This window comes from Pristiophorus japonicus, chromosome 21 (assembly GCF_044704955.1).
Source record: "Pristiophorus japonicus isolate sPriJap1 chromosome 21, sPriJap1.hap1, whole genome shotgun sequence".
Classification (NCBI taxonomy): Eukaryota; Metazoa; Chordata; class Chondrichthyes; family Pristiophoridae; genus Pristiophorus; species Pristiophorus japonicus.
This window is the reverse complement of record NC_091997.1, coordinates 63,725,924-63,740,763: the sequence shown is the minus strand read 5'-3', so window position 1 is coordinate 63,740,763 and position 14,840 is coordinate 63,725,924. Positions and strand designations below refer to the sequence as shown.

Sequence of the window (14,840 nt, the reverse complement as noted above, 5' to 3'; positions counted from 1 at the left end):
GACAGAACCTTAACATGAGAGCCCGGCCGTTCAGGGGTGATGTCAGGGAGCACTTCTTCACACAAAGGGCGGTGGGAATCGGGAACTTTCTCCTTCAAAAAGCTTTTGAGGACAGAGGTCAATTGGAACTTCTAAGACTGAGATAGGCAGATCTTTGTTGGGTCAGGATATCAAGGGATATAGAAACATAGAAATTTACAGTGCAGGAGGAGGCCATTCCGGCCCATCGTGTCCACACCGACCGACAGAGCCACACGGCCCTCGGTCAACAGCCCTGAAGGCTACATATATGCCTACGGACAATTTACAATGGCAGAAAGGTAAAGAGCACCCAGCCCAACCAGTCTGCCCCACACAACTGCGATACCCCTTACACTGAAACATTCTACACTTCACCCCAGCCGGATATGGAGCCAATGGAGTTGAGATACAGATCAGCCACTGAACGGCAGAGCAAGCTCGAAGAGCTGAATGGCCTCCTCCTGTGTCTACGTTGCTCTACATACACCCAGCGATGTCTCACAGGATGTTACAGGAGAATAAAGAAAGAATGAGTACCAAGTGTGATTGAAGCGAGGTTTCGGAGGGAGCGGGAATGTCTGCCCTGGGAGGCTCTGTGTTTGAGACGGAGAGAGGTCCCATCAAACACCACTGCACGAGATATTGATATAAGTTTTCAGCACAATCACAACGTGGATCTGTGTTGGTGTAAGGCCACTGAGAATCTGGATGTTCAACACTTGCTCCAGAGAAGCCAAGTGAGACAGAAATCAATAGCCGATTAACTGAGCGATACGAAAGGCAAAGGAGATGCTCAGTAGAAGAGAAAGACACGAGATTTATCACAGGACACAGGGAAGGGTAATCCAGGCAGCAGGTTTCTCCTCAATCTCCCACTCTGAATATAAACAAATCCACTTGGCATTTCAGTGAGGTCACAGTGCTACCCTCAATGTGACCCAAAATACAGTCAGCAAATCTCACACAGCTTACTGAACCAGCGCATACACTGTCCCATCAAACACTCCCAGGGCAGGTACAGCACGGGGTTAGATACAGAGTAAAGCTCCCTCTACACTGTCCCATCAAACACTCCCAGGGCAGGTACAGCACGGGGTTAGATACAGAGTAAAGCTCCCTCTACACTGTCCCATCAAACACTCCCAGGGCAGGTAGAGCACGGGGTTAGATACAGAGTAAAGCTCCCTCTACACTGTCCCATCAAACACTCCCAGGGCAGGTACAGCACGGGATTAGATACAGAGTAAAGCTCCCTCTATACTGCCCATCAAACACTCCCAGGGCAGGTACAGCACGGGGTTAGATACAGAGTAAAGCTCCCTCTACACTGCCCCATCAAACACTCCCAGGGCAAGTACAGGGGGTTAGATACAGAGTAAAGCTCCCTCTACACTGTCCCATCAAACACTCCCAGGGCAGGTACAGCACGGGGTTAGATACAGAGTAAAGCTCCCTCTACACTGTCCCATCAAACACTCCCAGGGCAGGTACAGCACGGGGTTAGATACAGAGTAAAGCTCCCTCTACACTGTCCCATCAAACACTCCCAGGGCAGGTACAGCACGGGGTTAGATACAGAGTAAAGCTCTCTCTACACTGTCCCCATCAAACACTCCCAGGGCAGGTACAGCACGGGGTTAGATACAGAGTAAAGCTCCCTCTACACTGTCGCATTAGGTTCAACACTCCAACAATTCCAATTCTGTTGATATATTTCCAATTGCCTAACACAAGTTCAGTGTCCAAGACATATAAATGACGTGGGCCGTTCTATCAGACCAGGTAAGATCTGTGCGAGTGTGTGCGCAGAGTTCAAACTTTCAATAAAGAGTCCTTCGATGATGTTTTAGATGCCCTTTGGGTAAACAAATAATAACGGGGAGAATTGAGTGACTGAGTTGATTGTGAGATGAAGAATGGCGAGGATTCGGTGGTCAGTCGTTGTGCCCATCGCTCCCCACAGACGCTCAGTGACGCCCGCCTCCTGTGGGTTGGGTGGTGAACGGTCACCAGGCCGAAGGTTAACCCCGGGATGTAATGGGACCAGCCGCCGGTCACAGGGGCGGACACAGCCATTGATACCGCACACTGCGTCTGTCTCCAGCCTCTTCCAGAATTACCAGAGGATCCCGAGCCAGGCCCAAGCCGCACTGACGTTGGTCTGTGATCGGTGATGCTTCGTGTGTCTCAGTTATCATGGATTGACTAAAATCACAGGGCTGGAAATTGGTCTCGGGCGCTGGGGCAGAATGGGTGGATTGAGATCGGCGGTCGTTATACTGCACCGTGTAATATCAGGCACTGCGTATAACGGCCCGCTGTCCGATATCGCCTGTTGCACGCCCGCTATTGCCTGTTGTATGCCTGCTATCACCTGTTGCACGCCCGATATCGCCTGTTGCACGCCCGCTATCGCCTGTTGTATGTCCTATATCGCCTGTTGTATGCCTGCTATCACCTGTTGCATGTCCTATATCGCCTGTTGCACGCCCGATATCGCCTGTTGCACGCCCGCTATCGCCTGTTGTATGTCCTATATCGCCTGTTGTATGCCTGATATCACCTGTTGCATGTCCTATATCGCCTGTTGCACGCCCGATATCGCCTGTTGCACGCCCGCTATCGCCTGTTGTATGTCCTATATCGCCTGTTGTATGCCTGCTATCACCTGTTGCATGTCCTATATCGCCTGTTGCACGCCCGCTATCGCCTGTTGTATGCCATTGCCCGACGCTCATTTCCAGGCCTTAGAATTCACAGCACAGAAACAGAACCTTCTATTCCTTTCTCCCCCATTTCTTTATCCAGCCCCCCACGTAAATGTATCTCCGCCATTGGCCTCAGACGCTCCCTGTAGCAGCGAGTTCCACATCCGATTGAATCACCTTCAGGTGAGCTGTGCTTGGTTTCAATACGATATAGAGAAGATTAGCATGGCCCCTGTGCAAGGATGACACGCAAATTCGTGAAGCGTTCCATATTTCCAAAAAGAGTTTCAATTTGTCAATCTGCCTTTCCCAGTTTTTTGATATTCTGAAGGTTCGGCTGCAATTAGTTTATAATAGTTTCCACTCAATAATTTCTACCTTGCTTCATTTTGACAAACTTAGCAGCAAAAAATAATTGTCTGCAATTTTGTTATACATTCTAATTAATTCTGACCCAAAGCACGTTGTGTTTTGCCTGTGTTTGTCACGCCTGGCTTAGTCCTGTACAACTCCCGGGGGGAGGGGGAATGTCTGCAAATACAAATCATTTTGCTGAGAAAGTAGATTTATGTCTCATGGTCCCAGCCAGCTCCACATCAACATCTTAACGGAGGGAGGGCCATGCATCAAACAGACCGAGGGCAGGGGGGGCGCTGGTCAGAGCGGGGGAGGGGCACGGGTCAGAGCGGGGGGGGGGGGGTCAGAGCGGGGGAGGGGGGAGACGCTGGTCAGAGAGGGGGAGGGGAGTGGGTCAGAACAGGGGAGGGGAACGGGTCAGAGCGGGGGGGGGAGGTCAGAGCGGGGGAGGGGAACAGGTCAGAGCGGGGGGGGGAGGGGCAGTTTGGGAGGAGGGGCAGAACAGGGGCGGGTCAGAGCGGGGGATGGGTCAGAGCGGGGGGGTGGGGTCAGAGCGGGGAGGGGGGGGTACTATTGTCCGCAGCCCCTCTATCTGTTGCCTGCACCCTGGGGCTTGGCCGCCCCCTGCTTTCTCTGCCTTGTGGGCATCCCACAAGCTGTGCAGTGCAGCCCACTCCTACAACATCTGACTCTCCCTTGGGCTGTTGGTGAGGCAACTCCTTGGCTGAGCTCACTCAGGTACGGACATTCAGCCAGTGTACCCGTGTGTCATCATCATCATAGGCAGTCCCTCGGAATCGAGGAAGACTTGCTTCCACTCTAAAAGTGAGTTCTCGGGTGACTGATCAGTCCAATACGGGAATTACAGTCTCTCTCACAGGTGGGACAAATAGTCGTTGAGGAAAGGGTGGGTGGGACAGGTTTGCCGCACGCTCCTTCCGCTGCCTGCGCTTGGTTTCTGCACGCTCTCGGCGACGAGACTCGAGGTGCTCAGCGCCCTCCCGGATGCACTTCCTCCACTTTGGGCGGACTGGTCTTTGGCCAGGGACTCCCAGGTGTCGGTGGGGATGTTGCACTTTATCAGGGAGGCTTTGAGGGTGTCCTTGTAACGTTTTGGGAGTCTCGTGTCAGGCATGCGGACAATGTGGCCTGCCCAGCGGAGTTGATCAAGTGTGGTCAGTGCTTCAATGCTGGGGATGTTGGCCTGGTCGAGGACACTGATGTTGGTGCGTCTGTCCTCCCGGGGGATTTGTAGGATCTTGCGGAGACAGCGTTGGTGGTATTTCTCCAGCGACTTGAGGTGTCTACTGTACATGGTCCAGTCTCTGAGCCACACAGGAGGGCGGGTATTACTACAGCCCTGTAGACCATGAGCTTGGTGGTAGATTTGAGGGCCTGATCTTCAAACACTCTCTTCCTCAGGTGGCCAAAGGCTGCACTGGTGCACTGGAGGTAGTGTTGAATTTCATCGTCAATGTCTGCCCTTGTTGATAATAGGTTCCCGAGTTATGGGAAATGGTCCACGTTGTCCAGGGCCACGCCGTGAATCTTGATGACTGGGGGACAGTGCTGTGTGACGGGGTCAGGTTGGTGGAGGACCTATGTCTTACAGATGTTTAGTGAAAGGCCAATGCTGTACCCAGCCCATGTGTACCCTGCCCATGTGTACTCAGTCCATGTGTACCCGTGTGTACCCTGCCCGTGTGTATCCGTGTGTACCCAGCCCTTGTGTACCCGTGTGTACCCTGCCCATGTGTACCCGTGTGTAACCCACCCATGTATACCCTGCCCATGTGTACCCAGCCCGTGTGTACACAGCCCGTGTGTACCCAGCCCCTCTGTACCTGTGTGTACCCTGCCCTTGTGTACCCTGCCAATGTGTACCCTGCTCGTTTGTACCTTGCCCATGTGTACACTGCCTGTATGTACCCTGCCCATGTGTACCCTGCCCCTGTGTACCCTGCCCGTTTGTATCCTGTCTCGATGCACACACTCAGGAAGGACTGGGTTTGCCAATTGTAGATGCTGCAGTCCTGGAGGTTCATGACATGATCTCACCGCCTCTAGTATTTATAAAACGAATAAATGAGTCTTTGAAGAAAATTAATAAAACACACGTTTTAATTTCCCGATGGTTTTTCTCCTGGGTCTTGCTCGCACCACAATCCTAGAGATGGATGGTTAATTCCTGGAGACTCTGGGCCAACCCTGGAGGGTTGCCGACCCAACCTTGGATCTAGGTAGATTGGAGATAGTTCCTGTTTCGCAAAGACCATCGACCGATTGTGAAAGTGGTCGGTGCTGGTCGCTGAGCAAACGCGTGTGTTCAGTCCAGCTCACTGAGGCTTTTCCCTCTCGTTTAATGGTGTTTGATTAACAAACATTCAGGCATTTTATTAAAAGATATTTTTAATTACAGAACTAATTTGTCACTGTGATTTGTTTTTACAGCAAATTGTTCCTGCAATTAGCTACACAAAGAGTGCCAAAAAATTAAAGAACGGCTTTAACTACATTATTGCCATGTTTGCGATCAGATGCTGAGGTGTTTGAGACAAGGTCCCAGGGAAGGTCCGGATGGGAGCATTTACCCGATATCTCTCGGCCAGACAGCGTTCCTGACACTGGGCAAGTGGCTGGAGAAATACCACACAACAACCTGGGCAACTCCAAATCAGCAGAGCTGGTCTTTAACCCGAGAAACTGAGGCCCACATTGTGAGTCTGCCCTCGACACTCTCTCGGGCTTAGCATCACCAGCCTCTGCTGTAAGTGGACTTTGCATCCCTTACGATCAGAAGTTTACCTTTAATGCCCAATATCACACACACACACACACACACACTCCACAGGTCACTGGACAGTGATCAGGACTGGTAACCATGGAGGAATCCCCCCTGCCTCCTCCGTCCTGCCCTGCTCGGGTCTATAAACGTGCTCTAGAGCAGATTGAGAATACTGCCCTGATCTCTGGCCTCATAGGCACTTTGGGCTAGAGGGGACCCCAGGGGCCAAGGTCTCCAACAAGTGGGAAGGACACCAAGCACGGCCATGTACAAGGCTCGGGCCATTCAATCCTCACAGACTGCCGCAGCAACATGGGATTTTCTTGGGTCAATGAAGCTGGGACCTTGTCTGACCTCTGACCTTAATCTATAACTTGGAAGGAATAAAGGAAGCAGACAGAGATTGAGACTGCTGCAACATTCTCCCCAAACCTCAATCCTATTTAATGCAGCTGTCAAACACTCCAAGCCAAAGATTGATGATTTCGCTATTTTTTAACTAAAAGACAATGCAATTTTCAGCTGACACACACACACAGACATCGGTCCCTAGACGGACATGGTTATGGGATGGGAGACCAAGGGCCTACAAGGCACAATATCATTTGATGGCACAGAGGAGCTCTCAAATTCTCTCAATGACCATCTGCCATAGTACTGAGGCAAACAGACCAGCTGATCTCCCATTGGACCTCAATCTCCTTTGAGTTAGTCAGTCTCAGTCTGGGGAGTATTTCGGAGTCTTAGAATTAGCCACATTGGCCCATTTTAATTTTTAAAAATCCCAAACTAATCCCACTGCCCCGCTCTCTCCCCATAGCCCTGTATCAATCCCAAACTAATCCCACTGCCCCGCTCCCTCCCCATAGCCCTGTATCAATCCCAAACTAATCCCACTGCCCTGCTCTCTCCCCATAGCCCTGTATCAATCCCAAACTAATCCCACTGCCCCGCTCTCTCTCCATAGCCCTGTATCAATCCCAAACTAATCCCACTGCCCCGCTCTCTCTCCATAGTCCTGTATCAATCCCAAACTAATCCCACTGCCCTGCTCTCTCCACATAGCCCTGTATCAATCCCAAACTAATCCCATTGCCCCGCTCTCTCCACATAGCCCTGTATCAATCCCAAACTAATCCCATTGCCCCGCTCTCTCCCCATAGCCCTGTATCAATCCCCAAACTAATCCCATTGCCCCGCTCTCTCCCCATAGTCCTGTATCAATCCCCAAACTAATCCCATTGTCCCGCTCTCTCCACATAGCCCTGTATCAATCCCAAACTAATCCCATTGCCCCGCTCTCTCCACATAGCCCTGTATCAATCCCCAAACTAATCCCACTGCCCCGCTCTCTCCCCATAGCCCTATATCAATCTCCAAACTAATCCCACTGCCCCGCTCTCTCCCCATAGCCCTATATCAATCTCCAAACTAATCCCACTGCCCCACTCTCTCCCCATAGTCCTGTATCAATCCCCAAACTAATCCCACTGCCCCGCTCTCTCCCTATAGTCCTGTATCAATCCACAAACTAATCCCACTGCCCCGCTCTCTCCCCATAGCCCTGTATCAATCCCCAAACTAATCCCACTGCCCCACTCTCTCCCCATAGCCCTGTATCAATCCCAAACTAATCCCATTGCCCCGCTCTCTCTCCATAGCCCTGTATCAATCCCAAACTAATCCCACTGCCCTACTCTCTCCCCATAGTCCTGTATCAATCCCAAACTAATCCCACTGCCCTACTCTCTCCCCATAGCCCTGTATCAATCCCCAAACTAATCCCACTGCCCCACTCTCTCTCCGTAGCCCTGTATCAATCCCAAACTAATCCCACTGCCCTACTCTCTCCCCATAGTCCTGTATCAATCCCAAACTAATCCCACTGCCCTACTCTCTCCCCATAGCCCTGTATCAATCCCCAAACTAATCCCACTGCCCCGCTCTCTCCCCATAGCCCTGTATCAATCCCCAAACTAATCCCACTGCCCCGCTCTCTCCCCATAGCCCTGTATCAATCCCCAAACTAATCCCACTGCCCCGCTCTCTCCACATAGCCCTGTATCAATCCCAAACTAATCCCACTGCCCCGCTCTCTCCCCATCGCCCTGTATCAATCCCAAACTAATCCCACTGCCCCGCTCTCTCCCCATAGCCCTGTATCAATCCCAAACTAATCCCACTGCCCTACTCTCTCCCCATAGCCCTGTATCAATCCCCAAACTAATCCCACTGCCCTGCTCTCTCCCCATAGCCCTGTATCAATCCCAAACTAATCCCACTGCCCCGCTCTCTCCCCATAGCCCTGTATCAATCCCCAAACTAATCCCACTGCCCTGCTCTCTCCACATAGCCCTGTATCAATCCCAAACTAATCCCACTGCCCCGCTCTCTCCCCATCGCCCTGTATCAATCCCAAACTAATCCCACTGCCCCGCTCTCTCCCCATAGCCCTGTATCTTTAAATATTTATCCTATTTTGCCTTAAGACATGATGTCTGTGCCTCACCCATTCCCTGTGTTGAAGCATTCCTCGCTCCACCAACCCTTGCTGTGAAGAAAAACAAAGGTTTGCATTTCTTTGGCGCCTTTCACGACCTCAGGACAGCCAATGAAGTACGTTTGAGGTGTGGTCACTGTTGTAATGTGGGGAACAAAAGCCTTCAACAAAAAAAACGGTTCTGCCTGATCCACTGTTTACTCTAAAATTCCTGAATCTTTAAATTCTAAACGGTTCAGCATACTGGTTACTGAAGGGATAGAGCCTTGGCTCATTCTGTCTCCTGCTTTGAGTATTAATGGTCAGTATTGTCCTGTGAGGATGCTCACAGGTTTGTAGAGCTGTTGCACCAGGGTGTCCCTGGAGATGGAGCACACGGTGTCCGCTCGCGGCCTTCCTCAAGAGGTGGGCGCTGGAGGGACTGGAGTGCATCATCACCCCCGGCAACCGAATTTTAATTTGAGCTAAGTTCCCCTTAAAGTTTTATTTGGAAATTTGTGGGTTCTAGTACCCTTACCAACTGGGGGCACTTGACTTAAAGTTAGATATAAAATAGTTGTAGAGCTGTTGCATTGTGAGTGGCTTCGCCAGTCATGTGATGTTCACAAGACTCAATAAAACCCCAGCCAGTTGGGTCCAGGTCATCCACGATGAGGCAGGTGGTTGTGAGCCTGGTGGATGAACTGGTAATGTGTCGTGTGATTGTTAAACCTTTGCTAATAAACCAACTCGTTCTTAATAGCGATGTGTTGTTCTGAATTGTTAAGCAAAGAACCCATGAAGCAAGTACATTTCACCGATTGTACTGACTACAGTGTGATTGTAAAGTAGATGCAGAATATGAACGGCTCAGTCCAATTGCACATCAGTCACATCTGACCTTCTCTTTCGAGTCCATCAAGGCTGAAGCGGCAAGCGATGCAGTGAGAGCGATGTGCTGTCCCGACAGAAGGTAAGCCGCGACATTTAAAGGAACAGAAATGGATCTCCGAGCGAGAGGGTCACCGTTCTTTATGGAGGACCTGAAGCCGTTTCTACTAATCATCCCTAAATGAGCTGGAAAGGATCTCCCGACTCATTGACACAGTCTCGTGTTCCCAATAAAAGCGACACAGCTCTGGTAACTGGAGACCATTCACCTGATTAAATTAAGATCATTAAAAAATAATTAATATGATTGACAAAGCGTTAGTTAGTCCCGTAGCCAATGGGCATAATAATTACATACTATTCCAGACCAAATTGATTATAATGGGAATCCCACCTGACTTATTCCAATTAGCAAAATTACTATTATGCAAATCGAATGTGGACTCAGATGGGACAGAACAGGTGGCACGGTAAGTAATAGCTTGATCCACTATTGTTCACAAATAGGGTAAAGGTTCAATCTCAGTCTGCATTTGTTCCAGTGTCAGCTGGGATTCCTGACCCCTTCACTTTAGGAGAGGGGTGCGCCAGGGATGCCCCATGTCCGGCCAGTTATACACCGTTTGCGTGGAGCCTTTCCTGCGCCTCTTGCGGACGAGGTTGACGGGACTGGCTCTGCAAGGGCCGGGCGTGGGGGTCGTCCTCTCGGCTTACGCCGATGACTTGCTCCTCGCGGTAGAGGATCCTGCTGACCTGCGGAGGATGCGTGAGTGCCAGGAGATTTACTCGGCCGCGTCCTCCGCCAGGATCAACTGGGAGAAATGTTCCGGACTCCTGGTGGGTCAGTGGCGGGTGGACTCCCTGCCGGAGGAGCTCAGGCCTTTTGCCTGGAGCACGACCCATCTCCTCTATCTGGGAGTCTACCTTAGCCCCGACGAGGGAGCCTGGCCGGCGAACTGGCAGGAGCTGGAGGCCAAGGTCGCCGCTCGCCTAGGGCGCTGGACAGGACTGCTCCGAGTGCTGTCCTACAGGGGTCGAGCGCTAGTCATAAACCAGCTGTTGGCCGCAATGTTGTGGTACCGGCTGGTCACTTTGACCCCTCCCCCTGCGTTTGTCACCAAGATACAGAAGAAGCTGGTGGACTTCTTCTGGAACAACAGGAAGCACTGGGTCTCTGCTGCGGTCTTGAGTCTCCCGCTTGAGGAGGGTGGTCAGTCGTTGGTGTGCGTCAGCGCCCAGCTCGCGACTTTCCGTCTTCAGACCCTGCAGAGATACCTTTACGTCGAGCCCCCTCCTAGGTGGTGTGCTCTGGCGACGTATTTCTTCCGCCAGCAGCGCGACCTCAATTACGACACGCAGCTCCTGTTTGTGAACTTGGGGGGTGTCAGGACCGCCCTCCGGGAGCTGCCTGTCTTTTACAAGGAACTCATCAGGGTCTGGAACAAAGTCTCCACCAAGCGCAGCTCTCCGCCGGCTGGAGTGGCGGCCGTCCTGCAGGAGCCGCTGCTCGGGAATCCGTACCTCCACGGCCGAGGTTTCATGTGGCGGTCGGAAGAGAGGGCTGTGGCTGGTGAGGTGACCAGGGTCAGGGACCTGCTCGATGGCGGAGGAGCGGGCTGGATGGTGCCAGACACGCTGGCGCGGCGCCTAAATTCTGCCAACGTCTGCCACGCGGCCGATGCCATCGAGTCGCTAAAAACAGCTCTGGGCCCTGACCCCGTTAGGTGCATCGAGGAGGCTCAAGCACGTGGGGAGATCCCGTCCGAACTGACCCCCGTCCGGACGGAATTCCTCATCGGCGCCAAACCCCGGAACCTCCCTCGGGGGCCGGCGCCTCACAACTTGAGCCGCCTCGGGGAAATCCCCTCCGTGCCTTTCAGTTCTGCGCGGAGGGGTTTCCTGTACAGGCTGCTCCTGCACACTCTCAACTTTGCCATCCTCGCCGGCCGTCCGGACACGCCATGGCGTACCATCTTGCCGTCCGGAGGAGGCGGGGGTCCCCGATGGAGGGCACTCTACGCAGGGGTCCTCCCACTATTCATCGGGGACTTGGCCTGGAGGGTGGTGCACGGAGCAGTGCCGTGCAACAAATTTTTAAGCCGGTTCACGGACTCCCAGGCCGCCTGCAATTTCTGCGGTCTGGAAGAGTCCGTGTTCCATGTTTTTATTGAATGCACAAGGTTGCAGCCCCTGTTCCATTATTTGAAGGGGCTGCTCCTGAAATTCTGGCTGCACTTCAGTCCCACTCTCCTGATCTTTGGGCACCCTGTGCGGAGGGGAGCGGGTAGGTCCGAAGGCCTCCTCGTAGGACTGCTCCTGGGCACGGCCAAGGGTGCCATCAGCCGGTCCAGGTAGCGGGCGGTCGAGGGGGTCGTTCAACCTGACTGCCTGCCTCTCTTCCGCTCTTACATCCGGTCCAGGGTGTCCTTGGAGATGGAGCACACGGTGTCCACCGGTACGCTCGCGGCCTTCCGCGAGAGGTGGGCACCGGAGGGACTGGAGTGCATCATCACGCCCGGCAACCAAATTTGAATTTGATTTTACGTTTTAAAGTTTAATTTGTTTTAATTGCCGGTGCTTTTAGTGTCCCCCTCCCCTTTTATAGGGGGCACTGGAAAAAAAATTTTGATTTTAGCGCCCAAAAAAAAACCAAAAAAAAAAAGAAAAACACAAAAAAAAAAAGGAGAAAAAAAAAAAAGGGCCTTGTAAATGTCTGGTGTGTCACCCAGGTCGGGTGGCACGGTTTAATGTCTTATGTTTTATAGGTAGACTCTAAAAGAGTTTCCTGATAGAATGGATTAACTCTCGCTCTTTACCAACCTCTCTGTCTCTGTATTTTATCGATACGACAGTGGTCACTGCTCCTCTGACATCTCCTGCCTTATCCCTCTGAAGCTTGAGATAAACCAGAGACCTTCATCCTCCCAACATTCACACTGTCTTCAAATCAAGTCCCAATGCAACAATTCAACCTTTCCTGGGACCTCCTCATTGTCTCCTCCCTCATTTTCCCTTCATCCCTCACCTTTTCTTCCTCACTCTCCCCCTCTCCCCCTCTCCCCCTCTCCTCCCTCTCCCTCTCTTCTCCCTCTCCCTCTATCTCTCCCTTTCTTCGTCCTCTCCCTCTCCTTCTATCTCTCTTCTCCCTCTCCTCACACAATCCCTCCCTCCCCTCTCCCTCCCTCTCCCCCTCCCTCCCTCTCTCTCCCCTCCCCTTCCCTCTCTCCCTCTCCCCCTCCCTCTACCCTCCCTCTCCTTCTCCCCCTCCCTCCCTTTCCCTCCCCCCTCCCTCCATTTCCCTCCCCCTCCCTCCCTCCCTTTCCCTCTCCCCCCCTTTCCCTCTCCCCCCCTTCCTTTCCCTCCCCCCCCTTCCTTTCCCTCTCCCCCCTTCCTTTCCCTCTCCCCCCCTTCCTTTCCCTCTCCCCCCTTCCTTTCCCTCTCCCCCCTTCCTTTCCCTCTCCCCCCCTTCCTTTCCCTCTCCCCCCTTCCTTTCCCTCTCCCCCCCCTTCCTTTCCCTCTCCCCCCCTTCCTTTCCCTCTCCCCCCTTCCTTTCCCTCTCCCCCCCTTCCTTTCCCTCTCCCCCCCTTCCTTTCCCTCTCCCCCCCTTCCTTTCCCTCTCCCCCCTTCCTTTCCCTCTCCCCCCTTCCTTTCCCTCTCCCCCCCTTCCTTTCCCTCTCCCCCCCTTCCTTTCCCTCTCCCCCCCTTCCTTTCCCTCTCCCCCCCTTCCTTTCCCTCTCCCCCCCTTCCTTTCCCTCTCCCCCCCCTTCCTTTCCCTCTCCCCTCTTCCTTTCCCTGTCCCCCTCCTTCCTTTCCCTCTCCCCCCTTCCTTTCCCTCTCCCCCCTTCCTTTCCCTCTCCCCCCCTTCCTTTCCCTCTCCCCCCCTTCCTTTCCCTCTCCCAACCTTCCTTTCCCTCTCCCCCCCCTTCCTTTCCCTCTCCCCCCTCTTCCTTTCCCTCTCCCCCTTCCTTTCCCTCTCCCCCCTCTTCCTTTCCCTCTCCCCCCTCCCTCCCTTTCCCTCCCCCCTCCCTCCCTTTCCCTCTCCCCCCCCTTCCTTTCCCTCTCCCCCCTCTTCCTTTCCCTCTCCCCCCTTCCTTTCCCTCTCCCCCCTCTTCCTTTCCCTCTCCCCCTCCCTCCCTTTCCCTCCCCCCTCCCTCCCTTTCCCTCTCCCCCTCCCTCCCTCCCTCTCCCTCTCCCCCTCCCTCCCTCTCCCTCTCCCCCCTCCCTCCCTCTCCCTCCCTCCCTCTCCCTCCCCCCTCCCTCCCTCTCCCTCCCCCCTCCCTCCCTCTCCCTCCCCCTCCCCCTCCCTCTCCCTCCCTCTCCCTCCCCCTCCCTCTCCCTCTCTCCCCTCCCTCCCTTCCTCTCCCCCTCCCTCCCCCTCCCTCACCCTCCCTCACCCTCCCTCTCCCTCCCTCTCCCTCTCTCCCTCCCTCTTCCCCTCCCTCACCTCCCTTTATTCCAACACCCTCACATCCTCCAACTATCCTAATTTCCTAATTTTAATTGCCATCTGACCCTGCCTCCGGATTAATCTCATTTTCTCACCTATGTTTTACACTCTTTCTGGGGTCTGACACTGTGACTTGGGCCATTAAATATTTCCCCAATGGTTGGAAGGGAAAATGTAACAGAATATGAAAAGAAAATGTGTGATAGAATACTTTCCTGGTATAGTGTGCAATGAGTGCTGAGAGAATTACTCCAGTTATTTTGAATCAATATTTCTCCACAAACCCTGAAGAGATCTGAAAGCCACTGAGAACAATCGTTTCTTATCTGGTTCATTCTATAAATAGAATCACAGAATGCTGCAGCACAGCAGGAGACCATTCGGCCCATCGAATCTGTGCCAGCTCTGTGAGAGAGCGATCCTATCAGTCCCATTCCCTGCTCTTTACCCACAGCCCCGGCAAACGTTTCCCCTTCAAGTATTTATCCAATTCCCTTGAATGTTATTGAATCTGCTCCCACCGCCCTTTCAGGCAGCGCGTTCCCGATCACAACTCGCTGCGTAAAAATATTCTCCAGATCCCCCATCTGGCCAGATTACTTAAACTGAAAGTCTCACACCATCTAATTGTTTCTTTTCACAATACTTCAATGTAATATAATAAACATTTACTTTTCAATATCGGATGCAATAGTAACTTGTTTAAATTCGGATTATTGTTGCCAGGAGACGGTTGATGAGAAAACTTCTGCTTCACTTCAGATAAATCCTTCACCTCGCTAACAAACCTGAGCGAGGATGTGGGAGCAAGAAAATTGTTTCATTGAGTGCCGATTAATTCTTCGGGGAACATTTCCTTTTCTCTTACTCCTTACCTTAATGCCTCAATGTCTGACTCATTCTTAATGAGAAATCTGGCTCAGCAGGCCACCAGTAACTCCAGCCTCAACAAGCAGCTTCAATTACAGACATTTCCCAAACAATTCCAAAGTAACAAAGAGTTTGTGTGAGGTCGTGGCTGTGAATTCACAACAGCAATCTCACTGGACATTTATTTTTGTGACATTCATCCTCAGCAAAGTAAGAGTAAGGGAATGGGATTAGTTTTGGATTTAGGCAGGGCTGTCATCCCAGAGATACAGAGTAAAGCTC

The 14,840-nt window shown here is 52.5% G+C and overlaps 1 non-coding gene across 1 annotated transcript; it reads left to right on the top strand.

The window, feature by feature from the left end:
- Positions 1-2,901: 2,901 nt before the first annotated feature.
- LOC139234270 (U6 spliceosomal RNA) lies at positions 2,902-3,006 on the top strand. Its single transcript, XR_011588310.1, has one exon. It is a non-coding gene; the product is annotated as a U6 spliceosomal RNA (small nuclear RNA).
- The last annotated feature ends 11,834 nt before the right edge of the window (positions 3,007-14,840 follow it).